The sequence below is a fragment of the Carassius gibelio genome, chromosome A19, assembly GCF_023724105.1.
Source record: "Carassius gibelio isolate Cgi1373 ecotype wild population from Czech Republic chromosome A19, carGib1.2-hapl.c, whole genome shotgun sequence".
NCBI lineage: Eukaryota > Metazoa > Chordata > Actinopteri > Cypriniformes > Cyprinidae > Carassius > Carassius gibelio.
In genome coordinates, this window is record NC_068389.1 from 2,191,980 (window position 1) to 2,216,437 (window position 24,458).

A 24,458-nucleotide genomic window follows, 5' to 3' on the forward strand; every position below is an offset into this window, starting at 1 on the left:
AGCAGGTTTGGGCCAGGTTAGTACATGGATGGGAGACTGCCTGGGAATACCAGGTGCTTTAAATTTTTGGATATTTTTCACGAATTATATAATAATCTTGCAAAAAAAAAAAAAAAAAAAAAAAAGAGTCAATGCCCGATCTCTTAATCTTAGCAGGTTTAGGTCTGGTTAGTACTTGGATGAGAGACCGCCAAGGAATACCAGGTGCTTTAAGCTTTTGGAATTTTTTCACTTAGTATATAATAAATTTGGCAAAAAATAGAGTCAGTGCCCGATCTCTGAATATAAGCAGGTTTGGGCCAGGTTAGTACATGGATGGGAGACTGCCTGGGAATACCAGGTGCTTTAAATTTTTGGATATTTTTCACAAATTATATAATAATCTTGCAAAAAAAAAAAAAAAAATAGAGTCAATGCCCGATCTCTGAATCTTAGCAGGTTTAGGTCTGGTTAGTACTTGGTTGAAAGACCGCCTAGGAATACCAGGTGCTTAAAGCTTTTGGAATTTTTTCACTTAGTTTATAATAAATTTGGCAAAAAATAGAGTCAATGCCCGATCTCTGAATATAAGCAGGTTTGGGCCAGGTTAGTACATGGATGGGAGACTGCCTGGGAATACCAGGTGCTTTAAATTTTTGGATATTTTTCACGAATTATATAATAATCTTGCAAAAAAAAAAAAAAAAGAAGAAGTCAATGCCCGATCTCTGAATCTTAGCAGGTTAAGGTCTGGTTAGTACTTGAATGATAGACCGCCAAGGAATACCAGGTGCTTTAAGCTTTTGGAATTTTTTCACTTAGTATATAATAAATTTGCCAAAAAATAGAGTCAATGCCCGATCTCTGAATATAAGCAGGTTTGGGCCAGGTTAGTACTTGGATGAGAGACCGCCTAGGAATACCAGGTGCTTTAAGCTTTTGGGGTTTCTTTCCTACTTTTATAATGTACTGGCGAGTAGATTGGCTGATCTTTAAATAGCCTTCTCTTTGCAGCAGTCTTCGCTTATGGCCATACCAGCCTGGCTATGCCCGATCTTGTCTGATCTAGGAAGCTAAGCAGGTTTGGGCCTGGTTAGTGCCTGGATGGGAGACCGCCTGGGAATGCCAGGTACTCTAAGCTATTTTGAAAAATTTCACTTAGTATATAATAATTTTGCCAAAAAATAGAGTCAATGCCCGATCTCTGAATATAAGCAGGTTTGCGCCAGGTTAGTACATGGATGGGAGACTGCCTGGGAATATCAGGTGCTTTACATTTTTGGATATTTTTCATGAATTATATAATATTCTTGCAAAAAAAAAAAAAAAAAAAAAAAGAGTCAATGCCCGATCTCTGAATCTTAGCAGGTTTAGGTCTGGTTAGTACTTGGATGAGAGACCGCCAAGGAATACCAGGTGCTTTAAGCTTTTGGAATTTTTTCACTTAGTATATAATAAATTTGGCAAAAAATAGACTCAATGCCTGATCTCTGAATATAAGCAGGTTTGGGCCAGGTTAGTACATGGATGGGAGACTGCCTGGGAATACCAGGTGCTTTAAATTTTTGGATATTTTTCACGAATTATATAATAATCTTGCAAAAAAAAAAAAAAAGAGTCAATGCCCGATCTCTGAATTTTAGCAGGTTTAGGTCTAGTTAGTACTTGGATGAGAGACCGCCAAGGAATACCAGGTGCTTTAAGCTTTTGGAATTTTTTCACTTAGTATATAATAAATTTGGCAAAAAATAGAGTCAATGCCCGATCTCTGAATATAAGCAGGTTTGGGCCAGGTTAGTACATGGATGGGAGACTGCCTGGGAATACCAGGTGCTTTAAATTTTTGGATATTTTTCACGAATTATATAATAATCTTGCAAAAAAAAAAAAAAGAAGTCAATGCCCGATCTCTGAATCTTAGCAGGTTAAGGTCTGGTTAGTACTTGAATGATAGACCGCCAAGGAATACCAGGTGCTTTAAGCTTTTGGAATTTTTTCACTTAGTATATAATAAATTTGGCAAAAAATAGAGTCAATGCCCGATCTCTGAATATAAGCAGGTTTGGGCCAGGTTAGTACTTGGATGAGAGACCGCCTAGGAATACCAGGTGCTTTAAGCTTTTGGGGTTTCTTTCCTACTTTTATAATGTACTGGCGAGTAGATTGGCTGATCTTTAAATAGCCTTCTCTTTGCAGCAGTCTTCGCTTATGGCCATACCAGCCTGGCTATGCCCGATCTTGTCTGATCTCGGAAGCTAAGCAGGTTTGGGCCTGGTTAGTGCCTGGATGGGAGACCGCCTGGGAATGCCAGGTACTCTAATCTATTTTGAAATTTTTCACTTAGTATATAATAATTTTGCCAAAAAATAGAGTCAATGCCCGATCTCTGAATATAAGCAGGTTTGCGCCAGGTTAGTACATGGATGGGAGACTGCCTGGGAAAATCAGGTGCTTTAAATTTTTGGATATTTTTCACGAATTATATAATAATCTTGCAAAAAAAAAAAAAAAAGAGTCAATGCCCGATCTCTGAATCTTAGCAGGTTTAGGTCTGGTTAGTACTTGGATGAGAGACCGCCAAGGAATACCAAGTGCTTTAAGCTTTTGGAATTTTTTCACTTAGTATATAATAAATTTGGCAAAAAATAGAGTCAATGCCCGATCTCTGAATATAAGCAGGTTTGGGCCAGGTTAGTACATGGATGGGAGACTGCCTGGGAATACCAGGTGCTTTAAATTTTTGGATATTTTTCACGAATTATATAATAATCTTGCAAAAAAAAAAAAAAAAGAAGTCAATGCCCGATCTCTGAATCTTAGCAGGTTAAGGTCTGGTTAGTACTTGAATGATAGACCGCCAAGGAATACCAGGTGCTTTAAGCTTTTGGAATTTTTTCACTTAGTATATAATAAATTTGGCAAAAAATAGAGTCAATGCCCGATCTCTGAATATAAGCAGGTTTGGGCCAGGTTAGTACTTGGATGAGAGACCGCCTAGGAATACCAGGTGCTTTAAGCTTTTGGGGTTTCTTTCCTACTTTTATAATGTACTGGCGAGTAGATTGGCTGATCTTTAAATAGCCATCTCTTTGCAGCAGTCTTCGCTTATGGCCATACCAGCCTGGCTATGCCCGATCTTGTCTGATCTCGGAAGCTAAGCAGGTTTGGGCCTGGTTAGTGCCTGGATGGGAGACCGCCTGGGAATGCCAGGTACTCTAAGCTATTTTGAAATTTTTCACTTAGTATATAATAATTTTGCCAAAAAATAGAGTCAATGCCCGATCTCTGAATATAAGCAGGTTTGCGCCAGGTTAGTACATGGATGGGAGACTGCCTGGGAATATCAGGTGCTTTAAATTTTTGGATATTTTTCACGAATTATATAATAATCTTGCAAAAAAAAAAAAAAAAAAAAAAAAGAGTCAATGCCCGATCTCTGAATCTTAGCAGGTTTAGGTCTGGTTAGTACTTGGATGAGAGACCGCCAAGGAATACCAGGTGCTTTAAGCTTTTGGAATTTTTTCACTTAGTATATAATAAATTTGGCACAATATAGAGTCAATGCCCGATCTCTGAATATAAGCAGGTTTGGGCCAGGTTAGTACATGGATGGGAGACTGCCTGGGAATACCAGGTGCTTTAAATTTTTGGATATTTTTCACGAATTATATAATAATCTTGCAAAAAAAAAAAAAAAAAAAAAAAAGAGTCAATGCCCGATCTCTTAATCTTAGCAGGTTTAGGTCTGGTTAGTACTTGGATGAGAGACCGCCAAGGAATACCAGGTGCTTTAAGCTTTTGGAATTTTTTCACTTAGTATATAATAAATTTGGCAAAAAATAGAGTCAGTGCCCGATCTCTGAATATAAGCAGGTTTGGGCCAGGTTAGTACATGGATGGGAGACTGCCTGGGAATACCAGGTGCTTTAAATTTTTGGATATTTTTCACAAATTATATAATAATCTTGCAAAAAAAAAAAAAAAATAGAGTCAATGCCCGATCTCTGAATCTTAGCAGGTTTAGGTCTGGTTAGTACTTGGTTGAAAGACCGCCTAGGAATACCAGGTGCTTAAAGCTTTTGGAATTTTTTCACTTAGTTTATAATAAATTTGGCAAAAAATAGAGTCAATGCCCGATCTCTGAATATAAGCAGGTTTGGGCCAGGTTAGTACATGGATGGGAGACTGCCTGGGAATACCAGGTGCTTTAAATTTTTGGATATTTTTCACGAATTATATAATAATCTTGCAAAAAAAAAAAAAAAAGAAGAAGTCAATGCCCGATCTCTGAATCTTAGCAGGTTAAGGTCTGGTTAGTACTTGAATGATAGACCGCCAAGGAATACCAGGTGCTTTAAGCTTTTGGAATTTTTTCACTTAGTATATAATAAATTTGCCAAAAAATAGAGTCAATGCCCGATCTCTGAATATAAGCAGGTTTGGGCCAGGTTAGTACTTGGATGAGAGACCGCCTAGGAATACCAGGTGCTTTAAGCTTTTGGGGTTTCTTTCCTACTTTTATAATGTACTGGCGAGTAGATTGGCTGATCTTTAAATAGCCTTCTCTTTGCAGCAGTCTTCGCTTATGGCCATACCAGCCTGGCTATGCCCGATCTTGTCTGATCTAGGAAGCTAAGCAGGTTTGGGCCTGGTTAGTGCCTGGATGGGAGACCGCCTGGGAATGCCAGGTACTCTAAGCTATTTTGAAAAATTTCACTTAGTATATAATAATTTTGCCAAAAAATAGAGTCAATGCCCGATCTCTGAATATAAGCAGGTTTGCGCCAGGTTAGTACATGGATGGGAGACTGCCTGGGAATATCAGGTGCTTTACATTTTTGGATATTTTTCATGAATTATATAATATTCTTGCAAAAAAAAAAAAAAAAAAAAAGAGTCAATGCCCGATCTCTGAATCTTAGCAGGTTTAGGTCTGGTTAGTACTTGGATGAGAGACCGCCAAGGAATACCAGGTGCTTTAAGCTTTTGGAATTTTTTCACTTAGTATATAATAAATTTGGCAAAAAATAGACTCAATGCCTGATCTCTGAATATAAGCAGGTTTGGGCCAGGTTAGTACATGGATGGGAGACTGCCTGGGAATACCAGGTGCTTTAAATTTTTGGATTTTTTTCACAAATTATATAATAATCTTGCAAAAAAAAAAAAAAAAAGAGTCAATGCCCGATCTCTGAATTTTAGCAGGTTTAGGTCTAGTTAGTACTTGGATGAGAGACCGCCAAGGAATACCAGGTGCTTTAAGCTTTTGGAATTTTTTCACTTAGTATATAATAAATTTGGCAAAAAATAGAGTCAATGCCCGATCTCTGAATATAAGCAGGTTTGGGCCAGGTTAGTACATGGATGGGAGACTGCCTGGGAATACCAGGTGCTTTAAATTTTTGGATATTTTTCACGAATTATATAATAATCTTGCAAAAAAAAAAAAAGAAGTCAATGCCCGATCTCTGAATCTTAGCAGGTTAAGGTCTGGTTAGTACTTGAATGATAGACCGCCAAGGAATACCAGGTGCTTTAAGCTTTTGGAATTTTTTCACTTAGTATATAATAAATTTGGCAAAAAATAGAGTCAATGCCCGATCTCTGAATATAAGCAGGTTTGGGCCAGGTTAGTACTTGGATGAGAGACCGCCTGGGAATGCCAGGTACTCTAAGCTATTTTGAAATTTTTCACTTAGTATATAATAATTTTGCCAAAAAATAGAGTCAATGCCCGATCTCTGAATATAAGCAGGTTTGCGCCAGGTTAGTACATGGATGGGAGACTGCCTGGGAATATCAGGTGCTTTAAATTTTTGGATATTTTTCACGAATTATATAATAATCTTGCAAAAAAAAAAAAAAAAAAAAAGAGAGTCAATGCCCGATCTCTGAATCTTAGCAGGTTTAGGTCTGGTTAGTACTTGGATGAGAGACCGCCAAAGAATACCAGGTGCTTTAAGCTTTTGGAATTTTTTCACTTAGTATATAATAAATTTGGCAAAATATAAAGTCAATGCCCGATCTCTGAATATAAGCAGGTTTGGGCCAGGTTAGTACATGGATGGGAGACTGCCTGGGAATACCAGGTGCTTTAAATTTTTGGATATTTTTCACGAATTATATAATAATCTTGCAAAAAAAAAAAAAAAGAGTCAATGCCCGATCTCTGAATTTTAGCAGGTTTAGGTCTAGTTAGTACTTGGATGAGAGACCGCCAAGGAATACCAGGTGCTTTAAGCTTTTGGAATTTTTTCACTTAGTATATAATAAATTTGGCAAAAAATAGAGTCAATGCCCGATCTCTGAATATAAGCAGGTTTGGGCCAGGTTAGTACATGGATGGGAGACTGCCTGGGAATACCAGGTGCTTTAAATTTTTGGATATTTTTCACGAATTATATAATAATCTTGCAAAAAAAAAAAAAAGAAGTCAATGCCCGATCTCTGAATCTTAGCAGGTTAAGGTCTGGTTAGTACTTGAATGATAGACCGCCAAGGAATACCAGGTGCTTTAAGCTTTTGGAATTTTTTCACTTAGTATATAATAAATTTGGCAAAAAATAGAGTCAATGCCCGATCTCTGAATATAAGCAGGTTTGGGCCAGGTTAGTACTTGGATGAGAGACCGCCTAGGAATACCAGGTGCTTTAAGCTTTTGGGGTTTCTTTCCTACTTTTATAATGTACTGGCGAGTAGATTGGCTGATCTTTAAATAGCCTTCTCTTTGCAGCAGTCTTCGCTTATGGCCATACCAGCCTGGCTATGCCCGATCTTGTCTGATCTCGGAAGCTAAGCAGGTTTGGGCCTGGTTAGTGCCTGGATGGGAGACCGCCTGGGAATGCCAGGTACTCTAATCTATTTTGAAATTTTTCACTTAGTATATACTTATTTTGCCAAAAAATAGAGTCAATGCCCGATCTCTGAATATAAGCAGGTTTGCGCCAGGTTAGTACATGGATGGGAGACTGCCTGGGAATACCAGGTGCTTTAAATTTTTGGATATTTTTCACGAATTATATAATAATCTTGCAAAAAAAAAAAAAAAGAGTCAATGCCCGATCTCTGAATTTTAGCAGGTTTAGGTCTAGTTAGTACTTGGATGAGAGACCGCCAAGGAATACCAGGTGCTTTAAGCTTTTGGAATTTTTTCACTTAGTATATAATAAATTTGGCAAAAAATAGAGTCAATGCCCGATCTCTGAATATAAGCAGGTTTGGGCCAGGTTAGTACATGGATGGGAGACTGCCTGGGAATACCAGGTGCTTTAAATTTTTGGATATTTTTCACGAATTATATAATAATCTTGCAAAAAAAAAAAAAAAGAAGTCAATGCCCGATCTCTGAATCTTAGCAGGTTAAGGTCTGGTTAGTACTTGAATGATAGACCGCCAAGGAATACCAGGTGCTTTAAGCTTTTGGAATTTTTTCACTTAGTATATAATAAATTTGGCAAAAAATAGAGTCAATGCCCGATCTCTGAATATAAGCAGGTTTGGGCCAGGTTAGTACTTGGATGAGAGACCGCCTAGGAATACCAGGTGCTTTAAGCTTTTGGGGTTTCTTTCCTACTTTTATAATGTACTGGCGAGTAGATTGGCTGATCTTTAAATAGCCTTCTCTTTGCAGCAGTCTTCGCTTATGGCCATACCAGCCTGGCTATGCCCGATCTTGTCTGATCTCGGAAGCTAAGCAGGTTTGGGCCTGGTTAGTGCCTGGATGGGAGACCGCCTGGGAATGCCAGGTACTCTAATCTATTTTGAAATTTTTCACTTAGTATATAATAATTTTGCCAAAAAATAGAGTCAATGCCCGATCTCTGAATATAAGCAGGTTTGCGCCAGGTTAGTACATGGATGGGAGACTGCCTGGGAAAATCAGGTGCTTTAAATTTTTGGATATTTTTCACGAATTATATAATAATCTTGCAAAAAAAAAAAAAAAAGAGTCAATGCCCGATCTCTGAATCTTAGCAGGTTTAGGTCTGGTTAGTACTTGGATGAGAGACCGCCAAGGAATACCAAGTGCTTTAAGCTTTTGGAATTTTTTCACTTAGTATATAATAAATTTGGCAAAAAATAGAGTCAATGCCCGATCTCTGAATATAAGCAGGTTTGGGCCAGGTTAGTACATGGATGGGAGACTGCCTGGGAATACCAGGTGCTTTAAATTTTTGGATATTTTTCACGAATTATATAATAATCTTGCAAAAAAAAAAAAAAAGAAGTCAATGCCCGATCTCTGAATCTTAGCAGGTTAAGGTCTGGTTAGTACTTGAATGATAGACCGCCAAGGAATACCAGGTGCTTTAAGCTTTTGGAATTTTTTCACTTAGTATATAATAAATTTGGCAAAAAATAGAGTCAATGCCCGATCTCTGAATATAAGCAGGTTTGGGCCAGGTTAGTACTTGGATGAGAGACCGCCTGGGAATGCCAGGTACTCTAAGCTATTTTGAAATTTTTCACTTAGTATATAATAATTTTGCCAAAAAATAGAGTCAATGCCCGATCTCTGAATATAAGCAGGTTTGCGCCAGGTTAGTACATGGATGGGAGACTGCCTGGGAATATCAGGTGCTTTAAATTTTTGGATATTTTTCACGAATTATATAATAATCTTGCAAAAAAAAAAAAAAAAAAAAAGAGAGTCAATGCCCGATCTCTGAATCTTAGCAGGTTTAGGTCTGGTTAGTACTTGGATGAGAGACCGCCAAAGAATACCAGGTGCTTTAAGCTTTTGGAATTTTTTCACTTAGTATATAATAAATTTGGCAAAATATAAAGTCAATGCCCGATCTCTGAATATAAGCAGGTTTGGGCCAGGTTAGTACATGGATGGGAGACTGCCTGGGAATACCAGGTGCTTTAAATTTTTGGATATTTTTCACGAATTATATAATAATCTTGCAAAAAAAAAAAAAAAGAGTCAATGCCCGATCTCTGAATTTTAGCAGGTTTAGGTCTAGTTAGTACTTGGATGAGAGACCGCCAAGGAATACCAGTTGCTTTAAGCTTTTGGAATTTTTTCACTTAGTATATAATAAATTTGGCAAAAAATAGAGTCAATGCCCGATCTCTGAATATAAGCAGGTTTGGGCCAGGTTAGTACATGGATGGGAGACTGCCTGGGAATACCAGGTGCTTTAAATTTTTGGATATTTTTCACGAATTATATAATAATCTTGCAAAAAAAAAAAAAAAGAAGTCAATGCCCGATCTCTGAATCTTAGCAGGTTAAGGTCTGGTTAGTACTTGAATGATAGACCGCCAAGGAATACCAGGTGCTTTAAGCTTTTGGAATTTTTTCACTTAGTATATAATAAATTTGGCAAAAAATAGAGTCAATGCCCGATCTCTGAATATAAGCAGGTTTGGGCCAGGTTAGTACTTGGATGAGAGACCGCCTAGGAATACCAGGTGCTTTAAGCTTTTGGGGTTTCTTTCCTACTTTTATAATGTACTGGCGAGTAGATTGGCTGATCTTTAAATAGCCTTCTCTTTGCAGCAGTCTTCGCTTATGGCCATACCAGCCTGGCTATGCCCGATCTTGTCTGATCTCGGAAGCTAAGCAGGTTTGGGCCTGGTTAGTGCCTGGATGGGAGACCGCCTGGGAATGCCAGGTACTCTAATCTATTTTGAAATTTTTCACTTAGTATATAATAATTTTGCCAAAAAATAGAGTCAATGCCCGATCTCTGAATATAAGCAGGTTTGCGCCAGGTTAGTACATGGATGGGAGACTGCCTGGGAAAATCAGGTGCTTTAAATTTTTGGATATTTTTCACGAATTATATAATAATCTTGCAAAAAAAAAAAAAAAAGAGTCAATGCCCGATCTCTGAATCTTAGCAGGTTTAGGTCTGGTTAGTACTTGGATGAGAGACCGCCAAGGAATACCAGGTGCTTTAAGCTTTTGGAATTTTTTCACTTAGTATATAATAAATTTGGCAAAAAATAGAGTCAGTGCCCGATCTCTGAATATAAGCAGGTTTGGGCCAGGTTAGTACATGGATGGGAGACTGCCTGGGAATACCAGGTGCTTTAAATTTTTGGATATTTTTCACAAATTATATAATAATCTTGCAAAAAAAAAAAAAAATAGAGTCAATGCCCGATCTCTGAATCTTAGCAGGTTTAGGTCTGGTTAGTACTTGGTTGAAAGACCGCCTAGGAATACCAGGTGCTTAAAGCTTTTGGAATTTTTTCACTTAGTTTATAATAAATTTGGCAAAAAATAGAGTCAATGCCCGATCTCTGAATATAAGCAGGTTTGGGCCAGGTTAGTACATGGATGGGAGACTGCCTGGGAATACCAGGTGCTTTAAATTTTTGGATATTTTTCACGAATTATATAATAATCTTGCAAAAAAAAAAAAAAAAGAAGAAGTCAATGCCCGATCTCTGAATCTTAGCAGGTTAAGGTCTGGTTAGTACTTGAATGATAGACCGCCAAGGAATACCAGGTGCTTTAAGCTTTTGGAATTTTTTCACTTAGTATATAATAAATTTGCCAAAAAATAGAGTCAATGCCCGATCTCTGAATATAAGCAGGTTTGGGCCAGGTTAGTACTTGGATGAGAGACCGCCTAGGAATACCAGGTGCTTTAAGCTTTTGGGGTTTCTTTCCTACTTTTATAATGTACTGGCGAGTAGATTGGCTGATCTTTAAATAGCCTTCTCTTTGCAGCAGTCTTCGCTTATGGCCATACCAGCCTGGCTATGCCCGATCTTGTCTGATCTAGGAAGCTAAGCAGGTTTGGGCCTGGTTAGTGCCTGGATGGGAGACCGCCTGGGAATGCCAGGTACTCTAAGCTATTTTGAAAAATTTCACTTAGTATATAATAATTTTGCCAAAAAATAGAGTCAATGCCCGATCTCTGAATATAAGCAGGTTTGCGCCAGGTTAGTACATGGATGGGAGACTGCCTGGGAATATCAGGTGCTTTACATTTTTGGATATTTTTCATGAATTATATAATATTCTTGCAAAAAAAAAAAAAAAAAAAAAAGAGTCAATGCCCGATCTCTGAATCTTAGCAGGTTTAGGTCTGGTTAGTACTTGGATGAGAGACCGCCAAGGAATACCAGGTGCTTTAAGCTTTTGGAATTTTTTCACTTAGTATATAATAAATTTGGCAAAAAATAGACTCAATGCCTGATCTCTGAATATAAGCAGGTTTGGGCCAGGTTAGTACATGGATGGGAGACTGCCTGGGAATACCAGGTGCTTTAAATTTTTGGATTTTTTTCACAAATTATATAATAATCTTGCAAAAAAAAAAAAAAAAAGAGTCAATGCCCGATCTCTGAATTTTAGCAGGTTTAGGTCTAGTTAGTACTTGGATGAGAGACCGCCAAGGAATACCAGGTGCTTTAAGCTTTTGGAATTTTTTCACTTAGTATATAATAAATTTGGCAAAAAATAGAGTCAATGCCCGATCTCTGAATATAAGCAGGTTTGGGCCAGGTTAGTACATGGATGGGAGACTGCCTGGGAATACCAGGTGCTTTAAATTTTTGGATATTTTTCACGAATTATATAATAATCTTGCAAAAAAAAAAAAAAAGAAGTCAATGCCCGATCTCTGAATCTTAGCAGGTTAAGGTCTGGTTAGTACTTGAATGATAGACCGCCAAGGAATACCAGGTGCTTTAAGCTTTTGGAATTTTTTCACTTAGTATATAATAAATTTGGCAAAAAATAGAGTCAATGCCCGATCTCTGAATATAAGCAGGTTTGGGCCAGGTTAGTACTTGGATGAGAGACCGCCTGGGAATGCCAGGTACTCTAAGCTATTTTGAAATTTTTCACTTAGTATATAATAATTTTGCCAAAAAATAGAGTCAATGCCCGATCTCTGAATATAAGCAGGTTTGCGCCAGGTTAGTACATGGATGGGAGACTGCCTGGGAATATCAGGTGCTTTAAATTTTTGGATATTTTTCACGAATTATATAATAATCTTGCAAAAAAAAAAAAAAAAAAAAGAGAGTCAATGCCCGATCTCTGAATCTTAGCAGGTTTAGGTCTGGTTAGTACTTGGATGAGAGACCGCCAAAGAATACCAGGTGCTTTAAGCTTTTGGAATTTTTTCACTTAGTATATAATAAATTTGGCAAAATATAAAGTCAATGCCCGATCTCTGAATATAAGCAGGTTTGGGCCAGGTTAGTACATGGATGGGAGACTGCCTGGGAATACCAGGTGCTTTAAATTTTTGGATATTTTTCACGAATTATATAATAATCTTGCAAAAAAAAAAAAAAAAAGAGTCAATGCCCGATCTCTGAATTTTAGCAGGTTTAGGTCTAGTTAGTACTTGGATGAGAGACCGCCAAGGAATACCAGTTGCTTTAAGCTTTTGGAATTTTTTCACTTAGTATATAATAAATTTGGCAAAAAATAGAGTCAATGCCCGATCTCTGAATATAAGCAGGTTTGGGCCAGGTTAGTACATGGATGGGAGACTGCCTGGGAATACCAGGTGCTTTAAATTTTTGGATATTTTTCACGAATTATATAATAATCTTGCAAAAAAAAAAAAAAAGAAGTCAATGCCCGATCTCTGAATCTTAGCAGGTTAAGGTCTGGTTAGTACTTGAATGATAGACCGCCAAGGAATACCAGGTGCTTTAAGCTTTTGGAATTTTTTCACTTAGTATATAATAAATTTGGCAAAAAATAGAGTCAATGCCCGATCTCTGAATATAAGCAGGTTTGGGCCAGGTTAGTACTTGGATGAGAGACCGCCTAGGAATACCAGGTGCTTTAAGCTTTTGGGGTTTCTTTCCTACTTTTATAATGTACTGGCGAGTAGATTGGCTGATCTTTAAATAGCCTTCTCTTTGCAGCAGTCTTCGCTTATGGCCATACCAGCCTGGCTATGCCCGATCTTGTCTGATCTCGGAAGCTAAGCAGGTTTGGGCCTGGTTAGTGCCTGGATGGGAGACCGCCTGGGAATGCCAGGTACTCTAATCTATTTTGAAATTTTTCACTTAGTATATAATAATTTTGCCAAAAAATAGAGTCAATGCCCGATCTCTGAATATAAGCAGGTTTGCGCCAGGTTAGTACATGGATGGGAGACTGCCTGGGAAAATCAGGTGCTTTAAATTTTTGGATATTTTTCACGAATTATATAATAATCTTGCAAAAAAAAAAAAAAAAGAGTCAATGCCCGATCTCTGAATCTTAGCAGGTTTAGGTCTGGTTAGTACTTGGATGAGAGACCGCCAAGGAATACCAGGTGCTTTAAGCTTTTGGAATTTTTTCACTTAGTATATAATAAATTTGGCAAAAAATAGAGTCAGTGCCCGATCTCTGAATATAAGCAGGTTTGGGCCAGGTTAGTACATGGATGGGAGACTGCCTGGGAATACCAGGTGCTTTAAATTTTTGGATATTTTTCACAAATTATATAATAATCTTGCAAAAAAAAAAAAAAATAGAGTCAATGCCCGATCTCTGAATCTTAGCAGGTTTAGGTCTGGTTAGTACTTGGTTGAAAGACCGCCTAGGAATACCAGGTGCTTAAAGCTTTTGGAATTTTTTCACTTAGTTTATAATAAATTTGGCAAAAAATAGAGTCAATGCCCGATCTCTGAATATAAGCAGGTTTGGGCCAGGTTAGTACATGGATGGGAGACTGCCTGGGAATACCAGGTGCTTTAAATTTTTGGATATTTTTCACGAATTATATAATAATCTTGCAAAAAAAAAAAAAAAAGAAGAAGTCAATGCCCGATCTCTGAATCTTAGCAGGTTAAGGTCTGGTTAGTACTTGAATGATAGACCGCCAAGGAATACCAGGTGCTTTAAGCTTTTGGAATTTTTTCACTTAGTATATAATAAATTTGCCAAAAAATAGAGTCAATGCCCGATCTCTGAATATAAGCAGGTTTGGGCCAGGTTAGTACTTGGATGAGAGACCGCCTAGGAATACCAGGTGCTTTAAGCTTTTGGGGTTTCTTTCCTACTTTTATAATGTACTGGCGAGTAGATTGGCTGATCTTTAAATAGCCTTCTCTTTGCAGCAGTCTTCGCTTATGGCCATACCAGCCTGGCTATGCCCGATCTTGTCTGATCTAGGAAGCTAAGCAGGTTTGGGCCTGGTTAGTGCCTGGATGGGAGACCGCCTGGGAATGCCAGGTACTCTAAGCTATTTTGAAAAATTTCACTTAGTATATAATAATTTTGCCAAAAAATAGAGTCAATGCCCGATCTCTGAATATAAGCAGGTTTGCGCCAGGTTAGTACATGGATGGGAGACTGCCTGGGAATATCAGGTGCTTTACATTTTTGGATATTTTTCATGAATTATATAATATTCTTGCAAAAAAAAAAAAAAAAAAAAAGAGTCAATGCCCGATCTCTGAATCTTAGCAGGTTTAGGTCTGGTTAGTACTTGGATGAGAGACCGCCAAGGAATACCAGGTGCTTTAAGCTTTTGGAATTTTTTCACTTAGTATATAATAAATTTGGCAAAAAATAGACTCAATGCCTGATCTCTGAATATAAGCAGGTTTGGGCCAGGTTAGTACATGGATGGGAGACTGCCTGGGAATACCAGGTGCTTTAAATTTTTGGATTTTTTTCACAAATTATATAATAATCTTGCAAAAAAAAAAAAAAAAAGAGTCAATGCCCGATCTCTGAATTTTAGCAGGTTTAGGTCTAGTTAGTACTTGGATGAGAGACCGCCAAGGAATACCAGGTGCTTTAAGCTTTTGGAATTTTTTCACTTAGTATATAATAAATTTGGCAAAAAATAGAGTCAATGCCCGATCTCTGAATATAAGCAGGTTTGGGCCAGGTTAGTACATGGATGGGAGACTGCCTGGGAATACCAGGTGCTTTAAATTTTTGGATATTTTTCACGAATTATATAATAATCTTGCAAAAAAAAAAAAAAAGAAGTCAATGCCCGATCTCTGAATCTTAGCAGGTTAAGGTCTGGTTAGTACTTGAATGATAGACCGCCAAGGAATACCAGGTGCTTTAAGCTTTTGGAATTTTTTCACTTAGTATATAATAAATTTGGCAAAAAATAGAGTCAATGCCCGATCTCTGAATATAAGCAGGTTTGGGCCAGGTTAGTACTTGGATGAGAGACCGCCTGGGAATGCCAGGTACTCTAAGCTATTTTGAAATTTTTCACTTAGTATATAATAATTTTGCCAAAAAATAGAGTCAATGCCCGATCTCTGAATATAAGCAGGTTTGCGCCAGGTTAGTACATGGATGGGAGACTGCCTGGGAATATCAGGTGCTTTAAATTTTTGGATATTTTTCACGAATTATATAATAATCTTGCAAAAAAAAAAAAAAAAAAAAAAGAGAGTCAATGCCCGATCTCTGAATCTTAGCAGGTTTAGGTCTGGTTAGTACTTGGATGAGAGACCGCCAAAGAATACCAGGTGCTTTAAGCTTTTGGAATTTTTTCACTTAGTATATAATAAATTTGGCAAAATATAAAGTCAATGCCCGATCTCTGAATATAAGCAGGTTTGGGCCAGGTTAGTACATGGATGGGAGACTGCCTGGGAATACCAGGTGCTTTAAATTTTTGGATATTTTTCACGAATTATATAATAATCTTGCAAAAAAAAAAAAAAAGAGTCAATGCCCGATCTCTGAATTTTAGCAGGTTTAGGTCTAGTTAGTACTTGGATGAGAGACCGCCAAGGAATACCAGGTGCTTTAAGCTTTTGGAATTTTTTCACTTAGTATATAATAAATTTGGCAAAAAATAGAGTCAATGCCCGATCTCTGAATATAAGCAGGTTTGGGCCAGGTTAGTACATGGATGGGAGACTGCCTGGGAATACCAGGTGCTTTAAATTTTTGGATATTTTTCACGAATTATATAATAATCTTGCAAAAAAAAAAAAAAAAGAAGTCAATGCCCGATCTCTGAATCTTAGCAGGTTAAGGTCTGGTTAGTACTTGAATGATAGACCGCCAAGGAATACCAGGTGCTTTAAGCTTTTGGAATTTTTTCACTTAGTATATAATAAATTTGGCAAAAAATAGAGTCAATGCCCGATCTCTGAATATAAGCAGGTTTGGGCCAGGTTAGTACTTGGATGAGAGACCGCCTAGGAATACCAGGTGCTTTAAGCTTTTGGGGTTTCTTTCCTACTTTTATAATGTACTGGCGAGTAGATTGGCTGATCTTTAAATAGCCTTCTCTTTGCAGCAGTCTTCGCTTATGGCCATACCAGCCTGGCTATGCCCGATCTTGTCTGATCTCGGAAGCTAAGCAGGTTTGGGCCTGGTTAGTGCCTGGATGGGAGACCGCCTGGGAATGCCAGGTACTCTAATCTATTTTGAAATTTTTCACTTAGTATATAATAATTTTGCCAAAAAATAGAGTCAATGCCCGATCTCTGAATATAAGCAGGTTTGCGCCAGGTTAGTACATGGATGGGAGACTGCCTGGGAATACCAGGTGCTTTAAATTTTTGGATATTTTTCACGAATTATATAATAATCTTGCAAAAAAAAAAAAAAGAGTCAATGCCCGATCTCTGAATTTTAGCAGGTTTAGGTCTAGTTAGTACTTGGATGAGAGACCGCCAAGGAATACCAGGTGCTTTAAGCTTTTGGAATTTTTTCACTTAGTATATAATAAATTTGGCAAAAAATAGAGTCAATGCCCGATCTCTGAATATAAGCAGGTTTGGGCCAGGTTAGTACATGGATGGGAGACTGCCTGGGAATACCAGGTGCTTTAAATTTTTGGATATTTTTCACGAATTATATAATAATCTTGCAAAAAAAAAAAAAAAGAAGTCAATGCCCGATCTCTGAATCTTAGCAGGTTAAGGTCTGGTTAGTACTTGAATGATAGACCGCCAAGGAATACCAGGTGCTTTAAGCTTTTGGAATTTTTTCACTTAGTATATAATAAATTTGGCAAAAAATAGAGTCAATGCCCGATCTCTGAATATAAGCAGGTTTGGGCCAGGTTAGTACTTGGATGAGAGACCGCCTAGGAATACCAGGTGCTTTAAGCTTTTGGGGTTTCTTTCCTACTTTTATAATGTACTGGCGAGTAGATTGGCTGATCTTTAAATAGCCTTCTCTTTGCAGCAGTCTTCGCTTATGGCCATACCAGCCTGGCTATGCCCGATCTTGTCTGATCTCGGAAGCTAAGCAGGTTTGGGCCTGGTTAGTGCCTGGATGGGAGACCGCCTGGGAATGCCAGGTACTCTAATCTATTTTGAAATTTTTCACTTAGTATATAATAATTTTGCCAAAAAATAGAGTCAATGCCCGATCTCTGAATATAAGCAGGTTTGCGCCAGGTTAGTACATGGATGGGAGACTGCCTGGGAAAATCAGGTGCTTTAAATTTTTGGATATTTTTCACGAATTATATAATAATCTTGCAAAAAAAAAAAAAAAAGAGTCAATGCCCGATCTCTGAATCTTAGCAGGTTTAGGTCTGGTTAGTACTTGGATGAGAGACCGCCAAGGAATACCAAGTGCTTTAAGCTTTTGGAATTTTTTCACTTAGTATATAATAAATTTGGCAAAAAATAGAGTCAATGCCCGATCTCTGAATATAAGCAGGTTTGGGCCAGGTTAGTACATGGATGGGAGACTGCCTGGGAATACCAGGTGCTTTAAATTTTTGGATATTTTTCACGAATTATATAATAATCTTGCAAAAAAAAAAAAAAAGAAGTCAATGCCCGATCTCTGAATCTTAGCAGGTTAAGGTCTGGTTAGTACTTGAATGATAGACCGCCAAGGAATACCAGGTGCTTTAAGCTTTTGGAATTTTTTCACTTAGTATATAATAAATTTGGCAAAAAATAGAGTCAATGCCCGATCTCTGAATATAAGCAGGTTTGGGCCAGGTTAGTACTTGGATGAGAGACCGCCTGGGAATGCCAGGTACTCTAAGCTATTTTGAAATTTTTCACTTAGTATATAATAATTTTGCCAAAAAATAGAGTCAATGCCTGATCTCTGAATATAAGCAGGTTTGCGCCAGGTTAGTACATGGATGGGAGACTGCCTGGGAATATCAGGTGCTTTAAATTTTTGGATATTTTTCACGAATTATATAATAATCTTGCAAAAAAAAAAAAAAAAAAAAAGAGAGTCAATGCCCGATCTCTGAATCTTAGCAGGTTTAGGTCTGGTTAGTACTTGGATGAGAGACCGCCAAAGAATACCAGGTGCTTTAAGCTTTTGGAATTTTTTCACTTAGTATATAATAAATTTGGCAAAATATAAAGTCAATGCCCGATCTCTGAATATAAGCAGGTTTGGGCCAGGTTAGTACATGGATGGGAGACTGCCTGGGAATACCAGGTGCTTTAAATTTTTGGATATTTTTCACGAATTATATAATAATCTTGCAAAAAAAAAAAAAAAAGAGTCAATGCCCGATCTCTGAATTTTAGCAGGTTTAGGTCTAGTTAGTACTTGGATGAGAGACCGCCAAGGAATACCAGTTGCTTTAAGCTTTTGGAATTTTTTCACTTAGTATATAATAAATTTGGCAAAAAATAGAGTCAATGCCCGATCTCTGAATATAAGCAGGTTTGGGCCAGGTTAGTACATGGATGGGAGACTGCCTGGGAATACCAGGTGCTTTAAATTTTTGGATATTTTTCACGAATTATATAATAATCTTGCAAAAAAAAAAAAAAAGAAGTCAATGCCCGATCTCTGAATCTTAGCAGGTTAAGGTCTGGTTAGTACTTGAATGATAGACCGCCAAGGAATACCAGGTGCTTTAAGCTTTTGGAATTTTTTCACTTAGTATATAATAAATTTGGCAAAAAATAGAGTCAACGCCCGATCTCTGAATATAAGCAGGTTTGGGCCAGGTTAGTACTTGGATGAGAGACCGCCTAGGAATACCAGGTGCTTTAAGCTTTTGGGGTTTCTTTCCTACTTTTATAATGTACTGGCGAGTAGATTGGCTGATCTTTAAATAGCCTTCTCTTTGCAGCAGTCTTCGCTTATGGCCATACCAGCCTGGCTATGCCCGATCTTGTCTGATCTCGGAAGCTAAGCAGGTTTGGGCCTGGTTAGTGCCTGGATGGGAGACCGCCTGGGAATGCCAGGTACTCTAATCTATTTTGAAATTTTTCACTTAGTATATAATAATTTTGCCAAAAAATAGAGTCAATGCCCGATCTCTGAATATAAGCAGGTTTGCGCCAGGTTAGTACATGGATGGGAGACTGCCTGGGAAAATCAGGTGCTTTAAATTTTTGGATATTTTTCACGAATTATATAATAATCTTGCAAAAAAAAAAAAAAAAGAGTCAATGCCCGATCTCTGAATCTTAGCAGGTTTAGGTCTGGTTAGTACTTGGATGAGAGACCGCCAAGGAATACCAGGTGCTTTAAGCTTTTGGAATTTTTTCACTTAGTATATAATAAATTTGGCACAATATAGAGTCAATGCCCGATCTCTGAATATAAGCAGGTTTGGGCCAGGTTAGTACATGGATGGGAGACTGCCTGGGAATACCAGGTGCTTTAAATTTTTGGATATTTTTCACAAATTATATAATAATCTTGCAAAAAAAAAAAAAAATAGAGTCAATGCCCGATCTCTGAATCTTAGCAGGTTTAGGTCTGGTTAGTACTTGGTTGAAAGACCGCCTAGGAATACCAGGTGCTTAAAGCTTTTGGAATTTTTTCACTTAGTTTATAATAAATTTGGCAAAAAATAGAGTCAATGCCCGATCTCTGAATATAAGCAGGTTTGGGCCAGGTTAGTACATGGATGGGAGACTGCCTGGGAATACCAGGTGCTTTAAATTTTTGGATATTTTTCACGAATTATATAATAATCTTGCAAAAAAAAAAAAAAAAGAAGAAGTCAATGCCCGATCTCTGAATCTTAGCAGGTTAAGGTCTGGTTAGTACTTGAATGATAGACCGCCAAGGAATACCAGGTGCTTTAAGCTTTTGGAATTTTTTCACTTAGTATATAATAAATTTGCCAAAAAATAGAGTCAATGCCCGATCTCTGAATATAAGCAGGTTTGGGCCAGGTTAGTACTTGGATGAGAGACCGCCTAGGAATACCAGGTGCTTTAAGCTTTTGGGGTTTCTTTCCTACTTTTATAATGTACTGGCGAGTAGATTGGCTGATCTTTAAATAGCCTTCTCTTTGCAGCAGTCTTCGCTTATGGCCATACCAGCCTGGCTATGCCCGATCTTGTCTGATCTAGGAAGCTAAGCAGGTTTGGGCCTGGTTAGTGCCTGGATGGGAGACCGCCTGGGAATGCCAGGTACTCTAAGCTATTTTGAAAATTTTCACTTAGTATATAATAATTTTGCCAAAAAATAGAGTCAATGCCCTATCTCTGAATATAAGCAGGTTTGCGCCAGGTTAGTACATGGATGGGAGACTGCCTGGGAATATCAGGTGCTTTACATTTTTGGATATTTTTCATGAATTATATAATATTCTTGCAAAAAAAAAAAAAAAAAAAAAGAGTCAATGCCCGATCTCTGAATCTTAGCAGGTTTAGGTCTGGTTAGTACTTGGATGAGAGACCGCCAAGGAATACCAGGTGCTTTAAGCTTTTGGAATTTTTTCACTTAGTATATAATAAATTTGGCAAAAAATAGACTCAATGCCTGATCTCTGAATATAAGCAGGTTTGGGCCAGGTTAGTACTTGGATGAGAGACCGCCTAGGAATACCAGGTGCTTTAAGCTTTTGGGGTTTCTTTCCTACTTTTATAATGTACTGGCGAGTAGATTGGCTGATCTTTAAATAGCCTTCTCTTTGCAGCAGTCTTCGCTTATGGCCATACCAGCCTGGCTATGCCCGATCTTGTCTGATCTCGGAAGCTAAGCAGGTTTGGGCCTGGTTAGTACATGGATGGGAGACTGCCTGGGAATACCAGGTGCTTTAAATTTTTGGATATTTTTCACAAATTATATAATAATCTTGCAAAAAAAAAAAAAAAAAGAGTCAATGCCCGATCTCTGAATTTTAGCAGGTTTAGGTCTAGTTAGTACTTGGATGAGAGACCGCCAAGGAATACCAGGTGCTTTAAGCTTTTGGAATTTTTTCACTTAGTATATAATAAATTTGGCAAAAAATAGAGTCAATGCCCGATCTCTGAATATAAGCAGGTTTGGGCCAGGTTAGTACATGGATGGGAGACTGCCTGGGAATACCAGGTGCTTTAAATTTTTGGATATTTTTCACGAATTATATAATAATCTTGCAAAAAAAAAAAAAAGAAGTCAATGCCCGATCTCTGAATCTTAGCAGGTTAAGGTCTGGTTAGTACTTGAATGATAGACCGCCAAGGAATACCAGGTGCTTTAAGCTTTTGGAATTTTTTCACTTAGTATATAATAAATTTGGCAAAAAATAGAGTCAATGCCCGATCTCTGAATATAAGCAGGTTTGGGCCAGGTTAGTACTTGGATGAGAGACCGCCTGGGAATGCCAGGTACTCTAAGCTATTTTGAAATTTTTCACTTAGTATATAATAATTTTGCCAAAAAATAGAGTCAATGCCCGATCTCTGAATATAAGCAGGTTTGCGCCAGGTTAGTACATGGATGGGAGACTGCCTGGGAATATCAGGTGCTTTAAATTTTTGGATATTTTTCACGAATTATATAATAATCTTGCAAAAAAAAAAAAAAAAAAAAAGAGAGTCAATGCCCGATCTCTGAATCTTAGCAGGTTTAGGTCTGGTTAGTACTTGGATGAGAGACCGCCAAAGAATACCAGGTGCTTTAAGCTTTTGGAATTTTTTCACTTAGTATATAATAAATTTGGCAAAATATAAAGTCAATGCCCGATCTCTGAATATAAGCAGGTTTGGGCCAGGTTAGTACATGGATGGGAGACTGCCTGGGAATACCAGGTGCTTTAAATTTTTGGATATTTTTCAAGAATTATATAATAATCTTGCAAAAAAAAAAAAAAAGAGTCAATGCCCGATCTCTGAATTTTAGCAGGTTTAGGTCTAGTTAGTACTTGGATGAGAGACCGCCAAGGAATACCAGGTGCTTTAAGCTTTTGGAATTTTTTCACTTAGTATATGATAAATTTGGCAAAAAATAGAGTCAATGCCCGATCTCTGAATATAAGCAGGTTTGGGCCAGGTTAGTACATGGATGGGAGACTGCCTGGGAATACCAGGTGCTTTAAATTTTTGGATATTTTTCACGAATTATATAATAATCTTGCAAAAAAAAAAAAAAGAAGTCAATGCCCGATCTCTGAATCTTAGCAGGTTAAGGTCTGGATAGTACTTGAATGATAGACCGCCAAGGAATACCAGGTGCTTTAAGCTTTTGGAATTTTTTCACTTAGTATATAATAAATTTGGCAAAAAATAGAGTCAATGCCCGATCTCTGAATATAAGCAGGTTTGGGCCAGGTTAGTACATGGATGGGAGACTGCCTGGGAATACCAGGTGCTTTAAATTTTTGGATATTTTTCACGAATTATATAATAATCTTGCAAAAAAAAAAAAAAGAAGTCAATGCCCGATCTCTGAATCTTAGCAGGTTAAGGTCTGGATAGTACTTGAATGATAGACCGCCAAGGAATACCAGGTGCTTTAAGCTTTTGGAATTTTTTCACTTAGTATATAATAAATTTGGCAAAAAATAGAGTCAATGCCCGATCTCTGAATATAAGCAGGTTTGGGCCAGGTTAGTACTTGGATGAGAGACCGCCTAGGAATACCAGGTGCTTTAAGCTTTTGGGGTTTCTTTCCTACTTTTATAATGTACTGGCGAGTAGATTGGCTGATCTTTAAATAGCCTTCTCTTTGCAGCAGTCTTCGCTTATGGCCATACCAGCCTGGCTATGCCCGATCTTGTCTGATCTCGGAAGCTAAGCAGGTTTGGGCCTGGTTAGTGCCTGGATGGGAGACCGCCTGGGAATGCCAGGTACTCTAATCTATTTTGAAATTTTTCACTTAGTATATAATAATTTTGCCAAAAAATAGAGTCAATGCCCGATCTCTGAATATAAGCAGGTTTGCGCCAGGTTAGTACATGGATGGGAGACTGCCTGGGAATACCAGGTGCTTTAAATTTTTGGATATTTTTCACGAATTATATAATAATCTTGCAAAAAAAAAAAAAAGAGTCAATGCCCGATCTCTGAATTTTAGCAGGTTTAGGTCTAGTTAGTACTTGGATGAGAGACCGCCAAGGAATACCAGGTGCTTTAAGCTTTTGGAATTTTTTCACTTAGTATATAATAAATTTGGCAAAAAATAGAGTCAATGCCCGATCTCTGAATATAAGCAGGTTTGGGCCAGGTTAGTACATGGATGGGAGACTGCCTGGGAATACCAGGTGCTTTAAATTTTTGGATATTTTTCACGAATTATATAATAATCTTGCAAAAAAAAAAAAAAGAAGTCAATGCCCGATCTCTGAATCTTAGCAGGTTAAGGTCTGGTTAGTACTTGAATGATAGACCGCCAAGGAATACCAGGTGCTTTAAGCTTTTGGAATTTTTTCACTTAGTATATAATAAATTTGGCAAAAAATAGAGTCAATGCCCGATCTCTGAATATAAGCAGGTTTGGGCCAGGTAAGTACTTGGATGAGAGACCGCCTGGGAATGCCAGGTACTCTAAGCTATTTTGAAATTTTTCACTTAGTATATAATAATTTTGCCAAAAAATAGAGTCAATGCCCGATCTCTGAATATAAGCAGGTTTGCGCCAGGTTAGTACATGGATGGGAGACTGCCTGGGAATATCAGGTGCTTTAAATTTTTGGATATTTTTTCACGAATTATATAATAATCTTGCAAAAAAAAAAAAAAAAAAAGAGAGTCAATGCCTGATCTCTGAATCTTAGCAGGTTTAGGTCTGGTTAGTACTTGGATGAGAGACCGCCAAAGAATACCAGGTGCTTTAAGCTTTTGGAATTTTTTCACTTAGTATATAATAAATTTGGCAAAATATAGAGTCAATGCCCGATCTCTGAATATAAGCAGGTTTGGGCCAGGTTAGTACATGGATGGGAGACTGCCTGGGAATACCAGGTGCTTTAAATTTTTGGATATTTTTCACGAATTATATAATAATCTTGCAAAAAAAAAAAAAAAAGAGTCAATGCCCGATCTCTGAATCTTAGCAGGTTTGGGCCAGGTTAGTACTTGGATGAGAGACCGCCTAGGAATACCAGGTGCTTTAAGCTTTTGGGGTTTCTTTCCTACTTTTATAATGTACTGGCGAGTAGATTGTCTGATCTTTAAATAGCCTTCTCTTTGCAGCAGTCTTCGCTTATGGCCATACCAGCCTGGCTATACCCGATCTTGTCTGATCTTGGAAGCTAAGCAGGTTTGGGCCTGGTTAGTGCCTGGATGGGAGACCGCCTGGGAATGCCAGGTACTCTAAGCTATTTTGAAATTTTTCACTTAGTATATAATAATTTTGCCAAAAAATAGAGTCAATGCTCGATCTCTGAATATAAGCAGGTTTGCGCCAGGTT

General features: G+C 37.8%; 17 pseudogenes; all 17 read left to right on the plus strand.

Moving 5' to 3' along the window:
* The first annotated feature begins 1,001 nt into the window (after positions 1-1,001).
* On the plus strand, positions 1,002-1,120 carry LOC127937196 (uncharacterized; annotated as a pseudogene).
* A 1,063-nt stretch (positions 1,121-2,183) lies between these two features.
* Positions 2,184-2,302, plus strand: LOC127936339 (uncharacterized; annotated as a pseudogene).
* Positions 2,303-3,082: 780 nt separating this feature from the next.
* LOC127936099 (uncharacterized) lies at positions 3,083-3,201 on the plus strand (annotated as a pseudogene).
* Positions 3,202-4,560: 1,359 nt separating this feature from the next.
* Positions 4,561-4,679, plus strand: LOC127937197 (uncharacterized; annotated as a pseudogene).
* A 2,041-nt stretch (positions 4,680-6,720) lies between these two features.
* LOC127936340 (uncharacterized) lies at positions 6,721-6,839 on the plus strand (annotated as a pseudogene).
* A 778-nt stretch (positions 6,840-7,617) lies between these two features.
* LOC127936342 (uncharacterized) lies at positions 7,618-7,736 on the plus strand (annotated as a pseudogene).
* Positions 7,737-9,495: 1,759 nt separating this feature from the next.
* LOC127936343 (uncharacterized) lies at positions 9,496-9,614 on the plus strand (annotated as a pseudogene).
* Positions 9,615-10,677: 1,063 nt separating this feature from the next.
* Positions 10,678-10,796, plus strand: LOC127937199 (uncharacterized; annotated as a pseudogene).
* A 2,046-nt stretch (positions 10,797-12,842) lies between these two features.
* Positions 12,843-12,961, plus strand: LOC127936344 (uncharacterized; annotated as a pseudogene).
* A 1,063-nt stretch (positions 12,962-14,024) lies between these two features.
* LOC127937200 (uncharacterized) lies at positions 14,025-14,143 on the plus strand (annotated as a pseudogene).
* A 2,046-nt stretch (positions 14,144-16,189) lies between these two features.
* On the plus strand, positions 16,190-16,308 carry LOC127936345 (uncharacterized; annotated as a pseudogene).
* Positions 16,309-17,085: 777 nt separating this feature from the next.
* Positions 17,086-17,204, plus strand: LOC127936346 (uncharacterized; annotated as a pseudogene).
* A 1,760-nt stretch (positions 17,205-18,964) lies between these two features.
* On the plus strand, positions 18,965-19,083 carry LOC127936347 (uncharacterized; annotated as a pseudogene).
* Positions 19,084-20,146: 1,063 nt separating this feature from the next.
* On the plus strand, positions 20,147-20,265 carry LOC127937201 (uncharacterized; annotated as a pseudogene).
* Positions 20,266-20,770: 505 nt separating this feature from the next.
* Positions 20,771-20,889, plus strand: LOC127936320 (uncharacterized; annotated as a pseudogene).
* Positions 20,890-22,788: 1,899 nt separating this feature from the next.
* Positions 22,789-22,907, plus strand: LOC127936348 (uncharacterized; annotated as a pseudogene).
* A 1,341-nt stretch (positions 22,908-24,248) lies between these two features.
* Positions 24,249-24,367, plus strand: LOC127936322 (uncharacterized; annotated as a pseudogene).
* Positions 24,368-24,458: the final 91 nt, after the last annotated feature.